This window comes from Spermophilus citellus (assembly GCF_964194105.1).
Source record: "Spermophilus citellus genome assembly, chromosome: 15".
Lineage (NCBI taxonomy): Eukaryota > Metazoa > Chordata > Mammalia > Rodentia > Sciuridae > Spermophilus > Spermophilus citellus.
In genome coordinates this window covers 70,428,724-70,451,706 of record NC_138195.1, presented here as the reverse complement: position 1 = coordinate 70,451,706, position 22,983 = coordinate 70,428,724, and positions in this window count along the sequence as shown.

Sequence of the window (22,983 nt, the reverse complement as noted above, 5' to 3'; positions counted from 1 at the left end):
ACAAACCCTATTTTCCTCCTTCCTTCCCTCTTTTTCTTATACTCTTATTTTTGCAACAAACTTTTTTTGGGATTGGACCTGAGTAATTCTGGGGAAGGAATCCATGCTCTGTAAGTTGTCTGTTTCTCTGTTTTTGTAATTTACATTTTTGGCTTTCTCCCCAGTTTCCTAGTGCTTTTTGAACAATCTCAACCTTGTCTGAATGCCCGAGATTTGCCCGCACTTAGGCCAAGACAGCCAAGGGATTCTAGGGCCCCTGGAAATTTTGCATGGTGGGGCCAGCAGCTGTCTCAGCTGGATTTGCAGGAAACAGCTGGTGGAGCTAGGGCAGAAAGAGGTGAAATCTCAAGAGAGGAAGAGATTGAGAAAGAGAGAGATGGGAGCAGCTGCAGTTGTTAAGCTCTTCCAGGCCTGGGCTCTTCCATCACAGAGGCCTACCCAGGCTCCAGCTCTCCCACCCTGGATTTACTCAAGAAGAAACAAACAAAGTGATGCCCTGGGGACTATAAACAGTGGGTGAGGACCCCACTGGAAGGGGGAGTCGAAGATGAGGCTCTTGGAGGCCGGGTGGTGTTCAACTCTAAAGCTTAACAGCACCTGGGGTGTGTTTGGACCAGGGGGATTACACCCCATTCTTTAGACCATGAGTGTGTGAGGCTGAGATCCAATCAGGGTACGTGGTATTCAATTGAAATAGCAGAGAATTGGAGGAATTTGGATAACTTCTGTTAGTTTAGTAAACTGAGACTCTCTCAGAGCTTTGTGCTAGGCTCTGGACTATGCCTGATTAAGAGGCCTTCCCCGGCCTCTACCTCCCTTGCTGAGGTGAGCAATAATTTTTTTTTCTACTTAAAAACTTGGAATTTCATAATAACCCGGGAAAGGCAGTAATTACTTGACATTGTTAGTTGGCGCTTTGGAAGTAATAGCTGAAGTTGGGAAGGTAGCAGAGTTACTCAGAAGAATTTGGGGTACCATCTCTTAATCCACTGATATTTTGCAGACTCAGGCTTGGTTCCCAGGCAGTGGTGATTAAATTGAAATCTTGATTCTCTTGGTAACTTGATGGCTTAGTTTAGGCCTCAGGTTGCTGTTCCATGAACTGCCTTGAAATTTAATCACCCAAATTTATTTCCTAGAGTGTTTCTCATCGTCTCCTCCTCCAGGCCCATTAGTCACCATCCCTTTACCTGCCAGAGTGATTATTAAAGACCCTGGTGGTTCCCTTTTACTAGATTTAGGGGTGTTGGCAACTCTGGAGGCAAGTTCTAACTTGGGTCACAGTTGGGTGGATTTTCTCTCAATTGGTTGTGAATCTTCCCTAAGGGCATCCCGGAGGCCTGGGAGGATAACACTGAGTAGTACCTCCTGTTCTTTCTTCAAATTAGGCAGGTGGTTATTGGGTTCTTCTAGGGCCATTGATCTCAGGCTGGGGATTATATTGTCCTTTACCCCTGGGCACATCACTGATATCTCCCAGCTTCAATTTTCCTTTTGGCAAAATGGAGATAATGCACATTTTAAAAAACAGGGTGCAGAGCCCAGCACATCAGTATGTAACAGATGTTAGCTCCTTCTCCTCCAGTTGGGACAAGACCCAGGCCTTCATTTTGGGATCTTGGAGGAGAAATTTTATTAGTCTCATTTGGAATCATTCTTATAAAAACTTATTTCAAGAGTAGTTTCATAAATGAAATATTTAGCTCTCCCCCCCTTTCAACCCGGTCCTTTTCTGAAGTATGAGTTGCAAAGCTACATGGTTATAGGGGTCAGGCAGGTAATATAGTGAGCTGGTAGGTTTTGGATGAGTTGTTCACGTTTTGGAAGCCCTCCCACCCTAAGACTAGAAATTCCTACTATGTGCTTGGTTGGCCTCTGGAGCTAACTACACAGTTCTCCTCCTGTCCTGCAGACATGTTGGACCAGTTAAAGGTTATTCTGTAGAAACCTCAACCAACAAGTCAAAAGATGAGTTTCCTGCTCTTAATAGATAATTTTTATTGGTTTTGCAATAAACGTATGAAATAGAAACAATAGCAATAAACTAGCTCAACAAGAAATCGAAAGGCACAGGCCCCCAAAGCCCTTCCCACCTCTTCTTAATGAGTCTCTAATTTATAGACCAACTAGCAGGCCCACTTTTCTTTTTCTAAGCTTTGCAAACTTTTCCATCTTGGAGGCCTGGGTGCAGGAATGTGTGTGTGTGTGGGAGGGGGGAACGTGCTCATTTCTGAATAGTGACTGTAATAAAAACTGGGACAGTGCAGTGCTACATAGGAAGAGGTGGCACTGCCTTGGAACTTGGGGGTCTGAGCCTAGCCCTGTGATTTCTGACTTTGAGGGGCTTCTCCCTTAAGTTTCATATTTATCAACAGAGAGCAGAAAGGGAGAGTGACTAGGATTAACACTCATGCTGGACACAGCTTATCTTTTGGAGAGCAGAGGGGGGTGGGCATAAAAAGCATCTAGAGACCCAGGAGAGGATCTTCACCTTTGAAATCTCTATCTCTTGGAATGGGCCACATATGTTTAGTCCATTGTGTTTAGTCCGTTTAACATGTTAAAGGATGTTAAAGCTCCAAGGGAAGGGAAGTATTGTTGGCGTCTTTGCAGGCACTGATGAGAACTCCTTGCTGCTGTTCTCAGGGGCAACTCTAGCAAGCTGGAGGCCCTGGGTTCCTGTGCTTACTTGGCTGGGTTACTGTCATTGTCAGATGAATGATAGCTAAAGTCAGAGGGGTTCAGTGCTCCATCTGAATATTTCCCCTGAGGCCTACAGACAAGAGAACAGGTTATCTGTGTTCCCAATCATGCCTCAAGGAAAGTGCAGGCCTCCTAGGGGCTCATACTTCAACAGAAAGAAAGAAAACAAGACCAAATAAGGCTCCTGTGCCCAGGCCTTCAGGGATTGAGTGGCCCAGGGTCTGGATGGGAGGCAAAGATCCTGGCAGCCCATGCCAGAAAGGCATAGAGGGATTTCATTTGGGATGTTGATGTTCTCATTCCCATGACCAGTTTGTCACTCTGGTAATCCCCACTTCAGGGCCCTTCCCACCATGTTACTGGGCGGGTGGGGTCATGAGGAGAAAGTGGGACCTTGGAGGGAAATCAGCAGTGTCTCAGCTCTCTGCTGCTCTCTTTCCTCTCACCCCATTTCCCCCTCCTCAGTGGAACTGGGGGAAAGACCGCTGACTTTGCAACCTACAGCCCCTGCAAGTCCCCATCTATGGCATGCTGTTATGCTTCGAGGACACAGGACTGTGAACTCGAAATTGTCTCGCCTTTGTCACCTCCTGGCAGGTCTTTAGAGCTCAGGGAAACAGTGGAGCGGTACAAATCGCAGCGGCGTGGTAAAGCCCCCCTTACTCCTGATGGGCCGCCTGACTCATATCCGTTTCCCTGGCAAAAAATAAGTTTTTGTTATTGCTGGCTTGGCAGAAGCACGGAAGAGCGCGTGAGGATCTACTGCCCCATGCATCACTGGCCAAATTGCCTGAGAAATCCCAGCTCTAGAACTTTTCATCGTTGGCTGTGATGTACGGAGCAGAACGGCAGCTCCATTTCCCTGGCGTGGGGCTCAGCGAAGCTGGCACTTAGCAGACCTGCTCTGCTTGCAACTCCCAGCAAATGTGGCCTCTCCTTTCCCTTCCCCTCCTCTTGGCCCTCATCGCCCCTCACCCTTTATCTTTCCCATCCCCCTGTCTGTTCATCAACCCCCTCCCTGACTTTGCCCAGCAGAGCCATAGCTGGAGAATCAGGAGGAGGCCTGCAATGTCATTTCCCCATCACTCTGCAGACGATTCCACACTAATGTTCTTTTAATGCTGTGATGCTGCACTAATTAATAAGCATCCTGCACAGAGGCCTCGCCTCGCCTCTCCTCCCCTCTCCTCCTCTTCCCTCCCTGCCCCTCCTCACCAGCCCTGGAGAAGGCCTCATGACATCCTGGCATCTGGCAGCAGAGAAAGGATTTCACTCTTCTACCTGGGATGCCTGATATTGCTATGAGAGATAACTGTATACGAACCAATAATCTAGCCTGACAATCCAATTTACTGACCAATAGCGCACAATCCACCATGTCATCGGCTGTGGGGAGGCCCATAAATTAGTTCCTAGTAATTTATTCTGATCAATAGAATGGGCAAAGTCACTTGTCTCTTTAATCAAAGGCCCTTTCAGAGATGTCAGTGCAGGCAGCTGCGTAGGAGGGAGCAGGGTTCTGAGAGCGAGGAGGTGGTGGGGCTTGGCACCACACCCCATACCCTGGCTTCCAGAACCCTGCAGAAGTCTCCCTGCCAATGTGAATGGTGTGGGAGGAACCCAAGGTCCAGGCTGCCTATGCTTCCTTTGGTTACCCCAAGCACAAAAATTGGCCTTCAAATGAACTGAGGGCAGAGGTGGTCAGGATGGAGGTTAACAAGAGACTGAAGGGAACATTGTGCTGAACTCTAAGGACATCATAATCCTTTGGAATCTTCCTCCTCCCCAGGTCACATGGGTCTCACCAGCCCTTGCACTGGTGCTTCGGTAAAGATAAGGTTCCCAGTGTGGGAGATTAAAATATACCACCCCTGAGTGTGCTTCTATGGTGGATATGGGGATGGCTATTCAGAGAGGCTGCAGGCTGAAGAAATAGTTCTGAAGAACTATCCTTTTCTGGGGAGGGAAATATACATTAGCGATGTATACAAGAGCCAGGCTTGGAGGCGCATGCCTGTAATCCCAGTGGTTGGGGAGGCTGAGGCAGGAGGACTGCAAGTTCAAAGCCAGCCTCAGCAACTTAGCAAGGCCCTAAGCAACTCAGTGAGACCCTGTCTCTAAATAAAATACAAAATAGGGCTGAGGATGTGGCTCAGTGGTTGACTGACTCTAAATTCAATCCCTGATTACCCCCTCTCCCAGAAGTGATATATACAGGGACCCCTTATCTCCACCTTATCTAGCTCTAGGAAAGATCACATTGACAACCCTGCCCAGACACATCCTTCTGAGAGCTATTACCTGAGAGACTTTACCTGAATAATAGAATCACAACCTTTGTTTCTTCCCAAACCCTACTCCCTTTCTGTACAGTATAAAACTTTGGTCTTCTGATTCTTCTGTGAAGCTCATATTTCATGTGGTTCTTGTGTGCTTGCATGTAATACATGTATGTGCCTTTTTTCCTGTTAATCTGTCTATTGTTAGACTCAAATATCAATTTTTTTTAAAGAGAGAGTGAGAGAGGAGAGAGAGAATTTTTAATATTTATTTTTTTAGTTCTCGGCGGACACAACATCTTTGTTGGTATGTGGTGCTGAGGATCGAACCCGGGCCGCATGCATGCCAGGCGAGAGCGCTACCGCTTGAGCCACATCCCCAGCCCTCAAATATCAATTTTTTTTTAAAAGCTTTTTTTTAGTTGTTGAGGGACCTTTATTGTATTCATTTATTTATATGCTGGGCTGAGAATCAAACCCAGTGCCTCATACCTACAAGGCAAGTGCTCTACTACTGAGCCACAACCCCAGCCCCCAAATATCAAATTTTTTAAATAAAAATCTTTATATTTGAGTTTTATAGATTCAAATATCGAATCTTCAGAGGTGAGAGAAGGAAGTTTTCCTTTGTCCCTACACTAGCATGGTGGATAAGAGCCAATGACCTGACTTTGAATGTAAACTCTGCCACTTCTCTACTGAGAGGGCTCTGATTCAGTTTCCTTATTTCTAAAATAAGAATAATAGCAGTACCTATCTCATAGGGTTAGTAAGACAATTTAGTAAATTAATTATGTGATATGAAAACTAATATGAAATTAAATTAATAGATGAGCGTGCATCATGCTTAGAACAATGACTATCACATAGTAAGGCTATACTGAATGCTTGTTAACATAAACAAATACACAGAAAAGTGTTGGAAAGGAAAAATGTTGATGGGATTTGTTCTGAAGATGTGCCAAGTCCTTGACATGCTCTGCTTCCTGAAAACTTTTGCTGTTTCTCAACCACATTCACCTCTCATCCTCCTTGTCCAAAATAAACAGGCAAAGGGACAGTCAATCGATGCTATCTCTTTGAAATGATAGAGAAACTATACAGGCCTCTTGTGCAAGTTATTTCTCCCTCCTCTGGGCTCTCAGGCAGAGCCAGCGCATTGGCTTTGGGGAAAGAGGCCAAATTTGCTTTAGAGGAAAGGAGCCTGTTCTCAGAGAGTGGGGAGGGAAAGGATGCTCTGTGACCTGTGTCAGCTGCAGGACTAAAGTAGGAGACAAGGGTCTCAGACATGAGCAGGACAGAGGAAGACACAGAGTAGGGCAAAGTAAAGAGTAATGGTACAAGAGTCTGCCATCTTGGGTTCCCCTCCCACGTCTGCCACTCACTGACTGTGGGACTCTGGTCAAGTCATTTCAGGTTTCCGACCCTGATTCTGTATTTTAGACAGGAAGGGATTGGATAGAATAAGCTCCAGGGTCCCTGATTCTAACACTCTGAAATTCTGCATAAGTTAGTGTGACTTTTCTCTGAGTCTCCTCGATTCTGTCCCCCCCCCCCCCACACAATAATTATCTGAAAGGTTCTGAAATCAAGCACCAGAAAGACAGAAAAATCTGTAATGTTTCAGCAATATGAGAGTTGCTAAGTGGAACATATGTCATGGGTGGAAAAGGGGTGGGGGTGGGAAGCAATTCACTTAGGACAGGAGTTGCTAGACCCATTATTTTAATTGTGACAAGGTTCCTGGAAGTGTAAAGGACCAGGGGCCTCTATTCTGTCAAGGTCAAAGCTAGAACTTCTGATTCCAGGGAACCCCTGGGTACCTTTTAATTCATTCCATCAGCTCTTAGGGCCATCACAGGGCAGGCAAACCCATGCTAAAGGCACAGACTCACTGAGGCACAGAGAAGAAACTGAGCCAAAAATCTCTCTTGAAATTCCAGGCTTCAATGACTGTCCTTGGATCCTGTCCTGGCCTCCTGTCCCCCCATAACTGAGCCCTGGTGTGTCCATCAGAGGTGAGCTGGAGGGCTGGGGTACACCGGTCATCAGTGTGATGGGGCCAGGTTGGAGGCCTGAGGCCAGCCCAGGTTGGCTGCATGGCAGGTGGACACAGTTTCTGGTGAGCAGGAATCTGGCACCCTCTGCTGACCCGGCGGCGGGAGACAGCTGGTCAACCAGGCTAGGGCTGCAGCCACAGGGAGGGGGAAGGGTGGGGTCTGGGACCAAGCAGCAGCTTACCAGTCAAAAGAGCAGTTCCCCTCTCAGAATAGATCATTTTTATTGGTTTTGCAATAAGCTTATGAGACAGGAACAATCGCAATAAACAAACCGAACAAGAAATCGAAAAGATGGGCCCCGAAAGCTGTTACTAAGCCCTTCTCACCTTCTCTTAACGAGTCTCTAATTTATAACAAACTCATCAGCCCAGCACCTCCAGGGTTCCCTGGTTTGAGGCTGGGAACCCATGGCCTCTGTCTTGTGTGTGGTCTGTCATCTCCAGGTGCCTGAGACCTGGCTCCAGAGGTGACAGGATGCCTGACCTAGCAGAAGAAAGAACAAGTCGGGAAGTCCTGGATCAGAGACATCTGTGTGCCCCCACTTTTGCTTTAGGACAGATGGGGCTGGATCTGGAGGGCCCAACTCCCTCAGATTTCTGCCCCAACCTTCTCCCTAGCCCTAGGTTGTTAATGGAAACACAGAAACCATGTTCCTTTAAGACTTTCAGATTAGGGCTTGGTTTAAGTAATAGGAATTGTTGGGAGCTTCCAACCCCCCAAACTGTGTACTCCTCAGATAGGATTAAGTTCCCTTCTAGTGCCTAAGACTTTCCCTTCTTTAAGGTTAGAGGCTTCACTAGGGCAGAGTTAACCCTCCTTTCGCTGAGGTTAAGGCTGTGAGGAAGGCCAAATGCACAGCATCAGATTGGGCATGTATGAGGCCAGGACTGATTCTCCTTTGGGCTGGAGGTCTCTGAAGGAGGCTGCATCTCCTCCCTTAGCCTTCAGTCCCCTGGGTCAGGCAGTGTTCTTGCATCTGGTTGCAGCTGTGGGACAGCAAGGCGACATTACTACCACAGACTGGCATTCCCTTACGCATTTGCTTTTTCATCAAGTAACCCTGAAGCCTTTTATCAAGGCAGCCTCTTGTCCTTCCACCTGTCCCTATAGGAGGTGCATGCCAGCTGCCTGTGACTTTCCTGGCAGCTGAGCATGGGGCAAGGCATCCAGGGATCAGATCCACAGTCCTGTCCAGTATGGTCTCAGCTTCTCTGTAGGGGACTGAGTGACTCCTTGAGACGCCTGCAATCCTTACAGGTGGCCACAAGATGTCAGGGTGAGGCTGTGGAAATGGATTCTTGGCGTCTGTGCTGGGGCTGAGTTTAAAAGGAAGAAAATCAAATAGCAGTTGATAAGGGGGACCCGGGCACGTGGTAGCCTCTTCTCCCTTTGCTCCCTCCTCAGACTCACGACAATGCTCCATCTCTCTACCCTCAATTCTTTGCTCCCAGGACAGTGTGTTCTGAGGTTCCCTGACATCCTAACTATGGGAAAGACCTGGACCTGCTGTCCCTGTTGTAGGAACCCTTGAGGTGAAGAGCTGTGTGTGTGGCTTCAGGACACCATAGGTTAGGTACTCAAAAGCTGGGGAGTGTTTGATCCTGGTTGCCTGTGTTTGTGTGTGATTCTGCAAAGATTTTGTATCTGTACAGACAAAAATTTAGACCTGGGAGAGGGCCTTAGAAATGGCTCAGTCCAACTTGGATTTTATAGATGAGGAAATAGAGGCCCAGAAGAAGGAAGTGGCTTGCAAGTCTGTGGCTGAACTGTCCCTGGAATGCAGGACTCCTGCCTCCAGCCCATTCCATGTGGATATTCCTGTCTGGGTGTCTCCAGGACTGTGCAATTACTATATTTCTTAGTGATTTTCTTTCCATGGATCTTGGAAAGTTCTCCAATGGGCCATTAGCCAGCAAGGTTCTGAACAGAATCAGAAAGAAATATGAAGAAGGGAGGGGATGGAAAAGAGGAAGGGCAGGGGCATGTGTACGTGTGTGCATGTATACCTTGATGTCTCACTGTGGCAGATGTGGATGCCAATGTTTCGGTTTGTCTGTACCTTGGTAGGTTGGCATTCCTGTGGTAGAGGCCCTGATTTGGTGTAGACTTGAGTTTGTGTAAGCTGTATACATGGACATCCTAGGCCCCTTTTGAGTGACCTCACAGAGTCAAGATCTCTTTGTGGAGATGTTTGTGCTTCAGCCTGGCAGTGAGGGAGCAAGGGGTTTGTTAGTGACTCTGGGGTAAGATCAGTCAGGGGCCTTGTAAGTGATGAGGTGGGTGTCAGTGAGCATGAAAGAGAGGCTGTCCCCTCTTCCCACCTCTTTGTCTCCTACCAGACTCTCTCCCCATGGCCCCTAGGGTTTCAGTGTCCCTGCCCCAGCAGCTGCAAAATCCTTTATCGGTTGAGGCACCAGCCCCCGTGTCGGGATTTCAAGGTTCCTGTCGGTTCCATCCATCTTCTGGGGCCTCCTGGTATTAGCATTGATCTACAGGGGAAATGGAGAGCGCGACTGGGTTATTACGCACCCGCCCGCCTTCCCTGGGCCGTGATTGAGTGCACACAGAGAATTTTTGAAACATGGCCACCCTAACTTATTCTGTCTTCCTGCCAATAGCGTGGCATGGGTCCAAATTACGGGTCGATACCAGCTGATCTTTTTATGTTAAACTGTGATGAAGTTGCTTCTGTGTGGAGATGGGATTAGGCCCTGGGCCCTCGTTTAATGGAGAACTTTTGGGATGGGAAAGGGAATCAGGCAGTGGACAAGGGGGAGTGGTCAGCAGGGCATACATCTGGGCGGGAGGCTGAGGGCAGGCAGTGTGTGTAGGTTTGGCTCCAGGCCGGGAGTGCACACATGCTACTAGGGGAGTCAGAGCCAGCTGCCTGGGTTCCTGGGCTCCCTATTTCTGCCTGGTTTTGACTCTCATGACTCTCCCCACACCACACCACTCCGGGGGGGGGGGCCTCCATCAGACCTTTCCATGGGTCAGCCAGTCTGCCCCTCATGTCTGCCCCTCCCTGCTCCCATCCAAGGATAGAATTCCTTTTCCCTCTAGCCCCTTCCACCCTTCTCCCCCACCCGCCCTCTACACACCTGCACCATCAAACGGGTTTGTCTTTAACCTCCAAACAGGGAACTTTAATTAAAGAGACAGTGACCCCTTTTATGAGTTCGGTCGAGTTGGGTTTCAAGGCCCTTGTCACTAGAGGCTCACATAACGCTAACAAAAGCTTGCAGGCCCCAAGAGGAGCCGGTCTCCCTCATAGACATTGTGGCGGGGCACAAGGTGGGGATGGGGGAGCATGGGAAGGCGGGAGGCATACATGGGTCAGGAGCCCTGGTGACTGCATTGATGGGGTTGGAGGTTGGGGGTGGGGCAGGTAAGGAGCCTGGAGAGCGGGCACTGACTCTGCACAGTATCTCTGGGGCATGACCCTGCCTGCAGGACAACCGTGTGGACCCTAGCAGTGTGGTGGCTGCTCCCTTTGTGAGGCTCCCAACAGGGCCTCATGCCAACGTCCAGGGCTTCTCCTGTCCTGCTTGCCTATTGGCTTACATTATAAAACTAGAAGTAATTTCCAAGAGGGATAGACTGAGTAGAACCCTGTTCTAAGGACAGCCAATGTTTTTCACTCACATATCTCAAGGAAAAGTGATTTTATAATAAAACATAATTACTAATAACTCGATTAATACCACCGAACATATGACATGAAATGCAAATTCTGTTCTGGGTCTGGAGGTGCGAACACTACACAGTCTACAAGATGCTTGGAAGGGAGCTGCCCTCCCCATGCAAGAGCCAAAATTCAGGTGTTCTTGCTCACCAACTTCCACCCCCATCTCAAAGACTCCAAATGCAGGCCCTATTGGGCTAGTGTTATGAGTTTGAAGGGCCCTTATCTTATGTTTAATCACCTCTTAACTGTTGATTTTTAACCAAGGGCTTCTCTGGGTCCTGTAAGGGATGTTTGCTTGCCCTTTGATCTGGTTCTTTGATATCCTTTGTGAATTCTTTCAGCTGAAGAGGGCTGTCCAATCTGACACACTTATTCATTTGACAAACATCAGTGGCTGTTAAAAGGAACCTATGCTTAATTGATGATTTCCATAAAGGGTGGGTTTTCCTAAAGTGGGGTACACTTTTATTAACCAGAGGCTGGTAAGTTGTCAGTTACCTGCATTGGGAATGAGTCACCTAAATGGTAATCCAGAATTGCTCTGATTGGAAACTAGGGTTAACCCCAAACTATTAAACTTGCGGAGGCAAAACTTAAGACCAACGTTGAATGAAGAAAATTCTCAGCAGCTTCCAGTCCCTGAAACTTCTTCTACCACTGATGGATCCCTGGCTTCTCCTGGTGACACATGTGCTTGCTAAGCAGGGACATTTAGGTGTGATGTGAGGAAATCTGTGAGAAGTCAAATGACCCACACACAAGGGGGAGAGCATGCAGACCAGCATGCATGATGTCATCACATCCTGGGGCTACCCATTTCCACAAGTGGGTCTTCCCCTGCATGCGGACTGTCACCCATGTGAGTGGTCTGTCTGTGTGTGTGCCTGGGAGTGCATATACCCACTGAGAGAGGTCATAGCCCTTTTCCTGCTCTCCAGGGGAGGGATCTGGAGGCCAAAGAGGTTGGGGAGTAATTGGTTTTGGCATTTCCTACCTCCGCTGCCCGGGAAGCTTTCTCTGTTTCATCTTCAGCCTGATCAATCCCTAGTCATGTGCCTTTCCACATGGACGCCCCCGACCCCCCAACTCACTATGCTCTCGGAAACTTCGTTAGTGCCATTAATCTGCTGACCCAGGCAAATCACCAATTCTTCCTGCAACTCAAGCTTCTCACCCCTCCCCTGAGGCTCCCTGGGAGGGGTGGGCTCACTCTTCCCTTCCTCTACTTACCCCTTTCTGTTTGATGCCCCCATCCCATCACTCCTCCTTCCTCCTCATTCAGGTCTACACACTCACTGCTTCCCAGGTCTTTTACCACATATGTGTCCCAGCACTTTGTGTGTCAAGAGGCTAATCCATGTCTACTACCAGTCTAAAAGGTCCCTTCCGCTTGGTCCTTAGTAGCGGAGAGTGTGGGGCCAGATTCTGACTGTAGGAAGAAATGAACATGGAAGAAAGAAACTAACACATAGTGAGTGCTTACTGTGTGCCAGACTCTATGCTAGACACCTTTACAAGGTTAGGTCCTTTGATTCTTGGAACCCAAAAGGCAGGCCTTAATTCTCCCATTTCAAAGATGAGGAAAATTGAGGCAGAAGAGATTAATCACTTGTTAATGACTAGTAGAGCTAAGATTGGGACTCGGATCTGCCTGACTCAAGACATTCCTTCAGCTATATAGAAAGGAAGAGGACCTCCATTCTTGAGCCAGGTTCTAGGTATTCTCCCCCAAACTTCCCATTTAAAAGAACCCTCTTTTTCCTCTGCTTGAGCCAGATTTTCAGGTCAGTGTGTTGTCTATGTCCTCTTCCTTTCAGATTAGAAAGGGCCCATGGTGCCCAGCCCCCTGCCTGGGGCCCCAGGCTGCATCCGGGTGCCAGGATACACCATCTTGGCTGGCTCCAGGCCTCCCAGGAGAAGGCTCTGCTTCTCCCCTGGCCTCCATGGCTGATGTGCTGGGCCCATTGTCCAGGCGGGAACAAAGACTGCAGATTTAAGCCGAGTGACCAGGCGGCTCTGCCAAGCAGAAAAGACCGCCCCCCTGGAAGCTGGGCCCAGCCAGGGGTTAGGAGGGGACCTGAGAGAAAGGGGACAGGGAACCTTTGAAAGTAACTAATTAAAGAGTCTTTGCCTGTCCCCTCCCCCGGGCGCCTAATCTCTCTGGGGCAGCAGCCAGACAATGTGCCCCTCCACCCTGCCCCCCTCACCCGAGTTTTAAAACAAGAGACAACTTGAAGTTAATGAGCGCCACCTGACGGGGGTCCCCTAATGAGAGGGGGCTGCTGGGAGGCTCACACATTCTCTGGTTCCATGAATAGTTCCCCCCACCCCCTGAGTTTTATTCATCTAGGGCCAGGGCCAGAGGGCAGAAAGGAAGGGGGTCCTGCTCAGCCTGGAGCACGTGGACAGTGGCTCAATGCAGGGAGGGGGACCCACACCCCCTCCCCCACAGCAATGCCCAACTCTGAAGCTAAGCCTCACCAGTCTTTGGCTTGAGCTGGATGGAGGCTCAGGGTCAGCCCTATATCCAAGGCCCTTAGACACTGGCATTGGCTGTTGGCTTTTCCCAACAGGGCACCGAGGCAGAAGAGGGATGGATGCTTTGGGGCTGCTGTACTTGGTAGTGGGGGCAGGGATCAAGGGTCATTTGGGAGTGACACTGAAAGACTTTCTTGCTTATTTGGACCTTTCTTGCATATTTGGACAATTTCTACCATTGCTGCCTCATCCATCTTGGCCTCATCCTGACCCCTGCCTGGTTCCCAACCCTGAAGCTCACCCTGTCTCTCGCTTCCCCAGATCTGCTCCCCCATCTCTGATCTTTCCTTGTCATCAACAGTGGTTCCTCTCAGACTCAGTATCCTCTGTTCCCAGCCTGGCTAGGCAGCTTATCAGCCTTAGGAGACAGGCCCAGTCAGCTCCCTTGAGTAGGGTTTGGGTTCCACCACTGTTAGTGTATAACATCACGTGGGTGTGCAACAGTCTGGGGAGTGAAAAGGTTTGGAGCACTTTTGAGGAGCTGGGGGAAATTGAGACTGACTCCAACTTTCTGCCCTCATCAATACCCCTACCTTAAACAGCTATCCCTAAACCCACGACCCATCCCAAACCCAGCTCAGCCTGCATTAGAGCCTGGGATGGGACTCATTGAATGAGACCTGGCCTCAGATGAGGTCTCTGGGAAATGGGCCTAGGGAAGTCTGGTCTTTGTTCTCAGACCAAGTGATGACCAGCAGGGGCTCCTTGGAGTGATGTGGTAGAATTCCCCCAACTATCCAAAAAAGTTAGGAGCCCAGGGGGTAGCATTTGGAAGGCCCAGGGTGAACTTGAGTTGGAGGGGAGGAAGGGACCAACAGCATGGGGGTCTCCAGCCAGCAGCAAGCCAGGGACAGAGGTGACTAATTTCCCAACTACTCATGGTGAAAATATCACATTTCATGCTTTGTTGCCGATTCATAGAAAAATTCTATTAAAACTGGTTGGATTATTTATACAGTTTAAACAAATGATGATCAAAGATTTTACATGTTTTGAAAAGAACCCAGATTATGCAGCCTGCCTGGGGACTCACCCAGAGTGTGGTGGACAAGTGTGTCAGATGTGTAGGTGTCTTGGTAGGAGTGGGTTGGGGATAAGATTAGGGGGTAGGCTTGGATGGCCTGGGTTGGGGGTGGCTATAGCTGATCTTGCCAGCAGGGGGCGCCTCCCCCCCAGTGTTGATGCCCCCTCCTTCCACCTAATCAAAGCCCCACAGATGGGCAATGATTTCATGTCCCTTTTTGTTTGGTCATCCTTACTCACAATTCTTGATTCAAACTCCCCTAAAAGTGTAGTTGTGCTGAATTGGTATTTGTGGGAACGTGATTGCGCTGGGCTGGGGCTTTGCCACTGAACATGCATAACACTTGTCTGTATGTCCAAGTCCAGTATCTTTGTATGGGTGAGTGTGGCGTTTGTGAATGTGGCAGGGCACGAGGGCATGTCTTTATTGGCTTGTCATTTACCTTCCTCTTAGTCCCGTGCTGCAGGTCATTTCATCCTTCAGGCTTGGCCTGTTGCTCCTTTTGCACTTGCACATGGGTCACACCTCTGTAGGGGGATGGTTTTTGAGAGGCAGTTGCAGTGGCTTAGCTAGGGGTGGTTGGCAATGGTAGGTGGGTGGCAAAAAGTACAGGTCCCCTTTCTGACCGGCTTTGGGGGATCCCAGCTTAGGGGGCATGGTTTTCCCACCCCAGCTCTAAAGGACCCATAGGAACCTCCCGAATCTGCTCAACCTCCACTACCCCAGCCCCTCCAAGGAAAAGCAGGCTAAGTGGTTGAGACCTCCAGTGGAGGTCAGCCTAGAGTTCCATTGTGAGAACTCGGAACTTGGAATCTAGCTTAGCTCAGGGAGTTGGGTGAGCGGAGTTGGGAGGGAGGGCTGGATGGTGCCTGGGGCAGGGACAGAGCGGCCCTGCATCTGGTGCCCGTGCTCCCTGTCCCTGCCTACCAGGTGGTCCTGCCTCAGCAGTTTTATTACCCATGGGGAGATAACGCCCTGCGGGGAGGCAGCCTGTTCTAAAGGGGAATGTACCCCCCACACACGTTCTAGCCTTAGGGGTCAGGCCAGGGCCTAGATCAATTTCTGGTCAGATGGATCCTGAAGGGACCTAACTAGTGTCCCCCTGGAGAAGCCATAGATAGTCCTGGAGCTTCCTGCATAGGGAAGGGCAGAGAAAGGGAAGGGCAGAGAGAGAAGAGACAGGGTCAAGGGAGAGCTGGGCTTCCTTTGAGAGGAAAGAGGAGGTTTGGTGGGGGCAGAAATGGAAACAGCAAGGAATAGGGGCCTCTGCTTCCCTGGACATCCCCAACTGGCGTCAGGGAGAGCAGCAATAATTGAGGATACGTAGCTTAGCGTGAGGGCTCAGTGCTGCTGATGGGTCTAGGTGATGGGAAATTTCTTCACTGCTCCGTTTGCTTATGTATTTATTGCTTCTTCCTTGAAGCTGGTTCCCACAATGATAGCAATGCCCAGGGCCTATGCAGCTAGCTAAGGAGCAAGACCCGGCCGAGGGGTGTTTAATCATCTCATCATGGAGACCCTGGTCTATTTGTTTTGTTCCCTGACTCGCTTTTCTTTTCCTTCTTTCTTTTTTTATTTAGAAAGAAAACAGGCTACATTTGGAACCTGAAATAGTGGTGAGTAAAACAATCGCTTGTGACTACAGCATCCATCATGGGCTGAGGTCCTCCAGCAGCCCAGCCCAGAGGAGCCTCCACCATCACCGCTGCCTTCACCACAGCCTGCACTTTATTAGAATTTATATGTTGCCCCTATTGAGGGGGAAAATAATTAACACCCCTACAAATGTATCGTAAACAAAATATTTATTAGAAATAAATAACTCATTTATTTTACATATTTCATTTCAACAATAACATTACCCAATTTATCATTTAACATTTTTGCAAGACAACTTAACGACTACTTATTAGCATTTCCATTTTTCACCCGCGCACCATAAAGCACGGGAGCTCCCCAAATGGCCTGGCACAGGCCGAGCCAAGAGCATAGAAGACCCTGGGGAGGGCTAAGTTCCCCCTGGACCTCCCCTTCTCTTATGCACTCCCGTGTATGCAGGAATGACATCCCACAATGAACACAGGTAGTCACCTTCAAACACAGGCATACTCTTCTACATAACCCAGGGAGCTGCTCTCCATAGATTAGTACCCCCAGAAGAGGCACATGCAAGCGTGCAAATGATTCCCTGCCTGACTCCAAATATTCATGTTCACATGGACCTAACAACCACACCCACACATATCCCCACACACAGGTGGGTATGCACACACATGCACAGATTTTCCATGGATCACACCCCACAATACACAGTCAAGGGTCAGGCAATACACCTGCCTCAGATCTCACATGGGTGGGTAATGGAGACCAGCCACTTCTCCCCTCTTGCTCCACAGGGTGGGTGTGACATACCACAGAGGCCCATGTGTGGGATCTGAGACCTCTCCAATTCCCACCTGTGCCCCTTGGGCCTCCCTCTTTGCCTCTCTTCTGTTTCCCCTGTTGCAAGGGTTTCCTGAAATAAAGTCCCTACTTTGATTCCAAACTTCTGCTTCACAGCAGTCATCCTGAAGAAACTGGCCTGGGTCTCTCCATCCCTCAACCCCAGTTGTGTTTTCTCAGAAAGAAGAGTGTGAGGACCTGGCTTCTGGGCTGTGAATTCAGGCCTGAGGGCGTGGGGTACACAGGAGGGATTTGGATCTGGTGAAGTGAGGTCAAACTATCTGATGATATTCGTTGTATTTAAGAGTCCTACCTACCCCAGGTCAAGGCCCAGCCTGTCCACTGCCTACTTCCTTCCACAGGACAAACACTCTTCCCTGCCTGCAGCAGAAAAGAAGGGAGCAGGGAGTACACACCCAAGTGACAGTCTGAGCTTGGGCACATCTCTCCGTCCTCCTACCCTCAGCCCTGATCTGGTGACCTTATATGTTTATGGAATCAAACTGTAGTCCTTACCCTCAACCTCTTCTCATTCCCTAAATGGTACACCTTCTGGTGTATCTGGGTGCAGACTGAGGGAACAGATGGGTGCATACCCCTCAAGGACACACATGGGTGAACATATATGTGCACATGTGTAGGTCACTCTGAATTCTGCCCAGGCTGACTCATGCTCCACCCCCAATACCAGCCACAACATCTGGGAGATTAGGACTTGTTTGGGTGTTGAGGGCCAAGGCTGAGATGTTCCCTCTGATTGTGGTGTGCCGTAGCCTCTCTCCCTTCTCTCGCTGGGAGGTGCATGGAGGTGGGAGGCTGGTGCCTGGCGGCCGGGGCCCAGGAGGCAGGGCAGGGGGCCCTTTAGAGTCAGCTTAGCCAGGGGCTGGGGGCAGGGCCCAGGGGGAGCATACACAATGCTTGGAGGTTGGAGGGTCTGAAACTGGAGACTTTAATAAAAGCCACTGACAGCAAATAAAGCTGCCAGGGGAGTCCCATTACCCACAACAAGGACCCTTTGTGAACCAAGTAGGGCTGAACTGACCCTTCTCCACCAGCCTGGCTCCATCCCACACACCCTGGGCCCCATCTCCCTGCTTGCAGGCTCTGAAACCTCCTCCCTTCTCACTCCAGTCCAGCTCAAGGTCTCTCTAATGCTGAAGGAATCCAGATGGATGCTGCCAGAGACTGGAAGTCCTTCTCTATGTCTACCCCTAATTGCTTTAATTTCTGATGCCACCAATCTTTGAATGTTTTGTCCTCTTGATGAGTGCCCAGTGAATTCACTCAGGAGTACCTTCTGTTAAATGCATGGGGAAACTGAGTCATGGTGTGGATTCCACTCACCCTGTCTTTTGGGGCCAGGGGTTACATATCCATGGGTGGCCTGATCCTGATGCAGACCCTGATATGGGTCTTGACCCTGACATGGGTCTTAATACTAACTTGTTTTTCTCTGGGTCCTGACGCTGACTCCAGTACCATGGTAGATTAAGGGGCTACTGCACTGGAGTCAGGAAGACCTAGATTGAGTCTGGAAGCTGCTGCTTTTCAGTTGTTTGGCCTTGAGTGAGTCCTTTCTCCTCTCTCAGCCTCCAGTTTCCTCATATTTATAGTGGAACTGATCTACAAGGATTCTTCTGAGGATTAATGACCTAATAGGTATACAACTTACAATCTTAAAAGTACCCCATTTTTAAACCAAATTGTGCCTTGAACATTGATTTTCATGTAGGTTCTGAGTTCTTCTCTGATGTCCATCCTGACCACACTATTGCTAAGTGAATGGGAGACTCAATGACTAGTTAGCTGTTCAATGCAAAATGGAAGAAAAGAATGCGACACAGTCTAATCTCTGACCTCAACCAAGAAGTCCACTAGTTGGTGAAGGGTTTGAGGGAGCCCTATGGGGAAGAGAGAAAGTTGGGGGGTCAGAGCGTTGGCCTGGAGTTTGGGGAGGCTTTGGAGGAGAGAGGGAAAGTGGGTTGGGAGCATCTGGGGATTCAGCTGTAGAGCTGGGGACCTGCACAGTGAAACTTCTCTAAGGTTAGGTGCCAAGGCAAGATGTGGAAAGGGGCAACCCATGGCGTTGCCGCTTTAAGGTCGAGGTTGGGTCTAAGGTGGTGTCACCACACAGGGGTTGGAAGATAGGGTCCGGGTGGCGATCACAAGTCCCTCCCAGTCCGGCAGGAGGGGATTCTGGCGCAGGGCGGGGAGGGAGATTAGAAGGCGCTCTCAATTGCCTTAATGGGCTCTAAGAGGCGGGATCCTATTACAGCTCGGGGTGCCCCGGGGTGCCTTGCTGGGAAGACAAGCTAATCTGCCATGCAAATTAAATCCTGCCTCAAGACGCAAGGCCTGCTTAATGTGATCCATTACACAGTTTACTTGTTTATATCTAATATTGGAACAGGCAGCCCGGGCGGGCGGCAGCGGCAGGCGGAGCGGCCCAAAAGCAGGAGAGTAAATTACCAGCAAAATGAGCTTTTCCAGCCTCAGCCGCCGCCACCACCCGCGCCTGCCCGGCTTTCCGCGTCCCGGGCGCCCCCTCCCGCCCGCCCGCCCGCAGCGTCCCCTCGCTCCTCTTGCTGTCCCGCTTTTTCCCAGTCGGCCTTTCAGTGTCTTTCCTCCCTTTGTCCTTCTCTTTCTCTTCTGTCGCTTGACCAGCATTTCCGTCTCTGTTTCCGTGTCTCTTTCTCAGCTCAGTTTTCTCTGGAGTCTTTATGGCTGTCTCTCTGTTCTCACTCCTGGGTTTCTGGGGCTCACTTTCGGCTCTTCTCTGTGTGCTCAATCATTTTCCTGCATCAGTGATGGAGCTACACCTGTCTGATGCTGCCGGGTGGCTGTGTGGTGCTGTGCGTGGAAGAGGAGGGTGAACCCTGCAAGTAGACTGGGGAATGCCCGGATTGGGCTCAGTGAGCTGCAGAGTTACTATTTTGCTGGTGACACTATCCCTGATTATGAGGGTGTGTGAGAGTGACCTTGAGCTGTGTATCTGGGAAGTGTCATGATGACCCAAAGTGAGTGTTTGGAGTGTGCCCGAGAGTCTGTGAGTGGGCATGGGTGGGCACGTGGGATCTTCTGTGTGTGTGTGTGTGTGTGTGTGTGTGTGTGTGTGTGTGTTTGGGGAACTTTAATAAGCTTTTGGAGAGGTTGCTCATCATCTTCCGCACCATGCCTTCTGCAAGGCCTTCCTGTACCTTGTGCCTCCAGGCCAGCCTCGGGTACAGGCTTAAGGTCTCCTCCCTCCCCTTCCCTTTCTTGACCCACAGCCACTTTCTTTCCAGCTGCTGGAAAAGTTCCAAGGCTTTCAATGCCCTAAGGTCACCTGAGTGTTCACCATCCATGTCTCTGGTGTATAACATTTTGCTCTGCCCTTTCTCTGGCCCAGCTACTCACCCCCACTTCTGGCCTGTACCCCTCTGTGGAGACCTCCCTTTCCATTTGGACAGCCAGAGGCCCAAGCCTGTACCTCCTGAAGAGTCAGAGGCCAAAACACATCCAGAGGTAGAAAGACATGAAAACCAACACAGGTGAGAGACACACAGATACTTACCCTGGCAGAGGTGGCAGACAAGGGACAGACAGGCAGAGAGACCCACAGATGTGAATAGACTCAGGTCAGAGGCCAGGCCGCAAGAGACAGGAGGGCCAATACGGCTGAGCATCTGTGACTGGGAACTTAAGCTTAAGCTCCCAGGGGCCATGGACCTTCTACTAAAGGTCCACTTCAGGCTGAAGCTGCTTGGGGATAGAGTGTGGGGAAGAGGCTTCCCAGTTTCTGGGCTCGATGAGACACCAGCCCTGTGGTCTCATGCTGAGGAGACTTGAGTAAATTAAGCTAAACTCCCGGACTCCTGGCCTGTGGTCCCAAGAGGAGCCTCCCTTTGCAGGCAGGGCAAAGAGCGAGAGCAAGCACCCACAGCCATGGCTGTGCACAGCTGCCACTCTCGTGCCTGTCCCTGAACACACACACACATGCACACACATACACGCACACATGCCACGTGCCAAGCTGGCGACTTGCCAATGAGGCTTCCCTGGCCCTGGTCCATCGCCCTGAGTTGATGCCCTAGCCACAATCTTTATGCTCGGGACTTCTGATACCTTCACCTTCTACTCCCAAGGGGCTCGCCCCCTCCTAAGCCAGGGAGCAATTCTGATTCCTACTTTCCCAGCCCTCAGCCCTCTGGGGCTCCTGGTCCTCCAGTTGCTTCAGATTCCCAAGAACATCAAAACCCCCAGTTCTTCAACTTTCAGGCACATGTTTTCTTGTCCCTGACCCCTGGCCCTGGTTGGGGTGGGGGATCCTGCTGGGTGGAGGGTAGGAGGGAAGGTGTGAGTCTGTATGTCTGTGTGGAACAGGGGCTGTTTAGATAAACAGATGGCAACAAATGGCATAAAATTATATACCCATAATGTCAGTTCATAACATTTTGTTCGACATACTTGATTTAATCGCTTAGCTGACGATTTGGCTTTTGGGCCCATATGGTGGGGAATGAAGCTGCGTGGCACCCGCTCCAATCTGGCTCTTTTATCACCGAGGCTGGGGGGGCAGGGATGGGGGTGTTGGTGGAGGGAGGAGAAGGGATGCAGATGGAAAGAGAATGAGCTGACAGGAGAGGGGCCAGGGAGGGGGTGACTATAGGGACTGAAAGGGACTGGACCCCAGCAGGGTGGAGGACTGCTAGGGACTTCTAGTATGAATAGGGCCCAAGTGAGCTGGGATGGAAGGGCTGTCCCAAGAGACCCAGACCCTATGGGTACTGCTAGGACTGTGGCCACAAATCTGCTTCCACAGTCTCAGTAACCTGATACTGCCTTTTGCTTTCTTCAAAACCAAGACTCAGACTCCTGGGACTGTCTCTATCATTCCCCCCAAAAAACTTAATAATTTGTGCATGTGCCTGTGTGTGCACCTGGGTGTATGTGCCTGTATGCCTATCTGCTTTTGCATATGTGCAAGGATGTCTGGGACATTGAGGTGACTTGTAATCGATTTTGTCTGTGTGAATTGCCTTTCACTCTGACCAACTGTGAAAGGGTGTGAATGAGTGTTGGTGGCTATTTGTGACCAAGTGTGACTGAGGGGGTGTCCATATTTTATGTCTGGTGGGACTGTGACTTGTAGATTGAGTGAAAATGAGGTGATGAGGTGGTGGGTGTGATGGAGTGTGACGGCATGTGTGCAACAGTTCTTTGAGGTTTTGGGGTAGAGGGTTGTGTGGAGTGTGGCTGAGTGTGCAAATGTTTCAAATGAACTGTGGTATACAATAGGTGCTCAAACAGTGTTGCTGAGTAAGTGCATGCAGCCATTTCCAAGAGACTTGTTCTAGGTGTGAATACTGGATAGGAGAACGGTGTATGTGTGTGTATGTGTGTCTGTCTAGGCCCTTCAGAGAACCCTATACTCTCTGTAAACAGAAGTTAGCCCCTGCATAATATGCACTCTCAAGCATCCTGGCGGAGGCCCCAAGTCACTGGTCACCTGGCTCTGCTGGGGACTCAGAGAAAAGAGCCAGGTGTTTCCCCACAGAGATGCCCCTCTTTCCCATTGCCAGTCCAGCCTGGTTCACCCTGCCCACTCCTTTCTAGTCTCGGAGCTGAGCCAGCCCCACAAGCAGCAAATCTGGGCCTAAATCAGCGCCCATCACTCATGTAGCAGCCTCATCTGCCCCCTGCTGGGTGCTGCCCGCTGGCTCTGGAATGGGGAGGGGCACACACCCAGGATAGGGGCTGGTACCTGCAGAGGATTGGGAGCCCACTCTCTTCTTTCCCCTGCCTGGGATCCCTGTCCTACAATCCCAACTTGGGCGCTGTGCCTAGGGTCTTGCTGTCTATGTGCTCTCCCTGTGTCTCTGCTGCTGACTCTCCCCTGTGTCCTCATGATAACTTCCCTCTGCCATTCATTCTGTCTCAGCCTTTCTTCCACACTTTGGTTTCTCCTTTCCTCTATTTTTCTCTTTATGCCTCTGAGGGTCTCTGAAGGTGCAGATCAGGGCTGGGGCTGGAACGGGGGCATAGGCTGTTTCCATTTAGCAAGTCCTATTACCACCCTTCCCTGAAACCAGCAGTATTCTTTATGGCAAAGAGACCTATGGGTGGTGAGGGTGGGTGAATGGAAATGTGATAGGGCCCTGTCAGGGAGGGGCACACTGGCTACTCTTCACTTTAGAGCAAGTGCCCCTAACACCCTGACTCCAGCGGGATGCTGTGGTTTAACCAAACCATCAGCTCCTTCTCAGATCACTT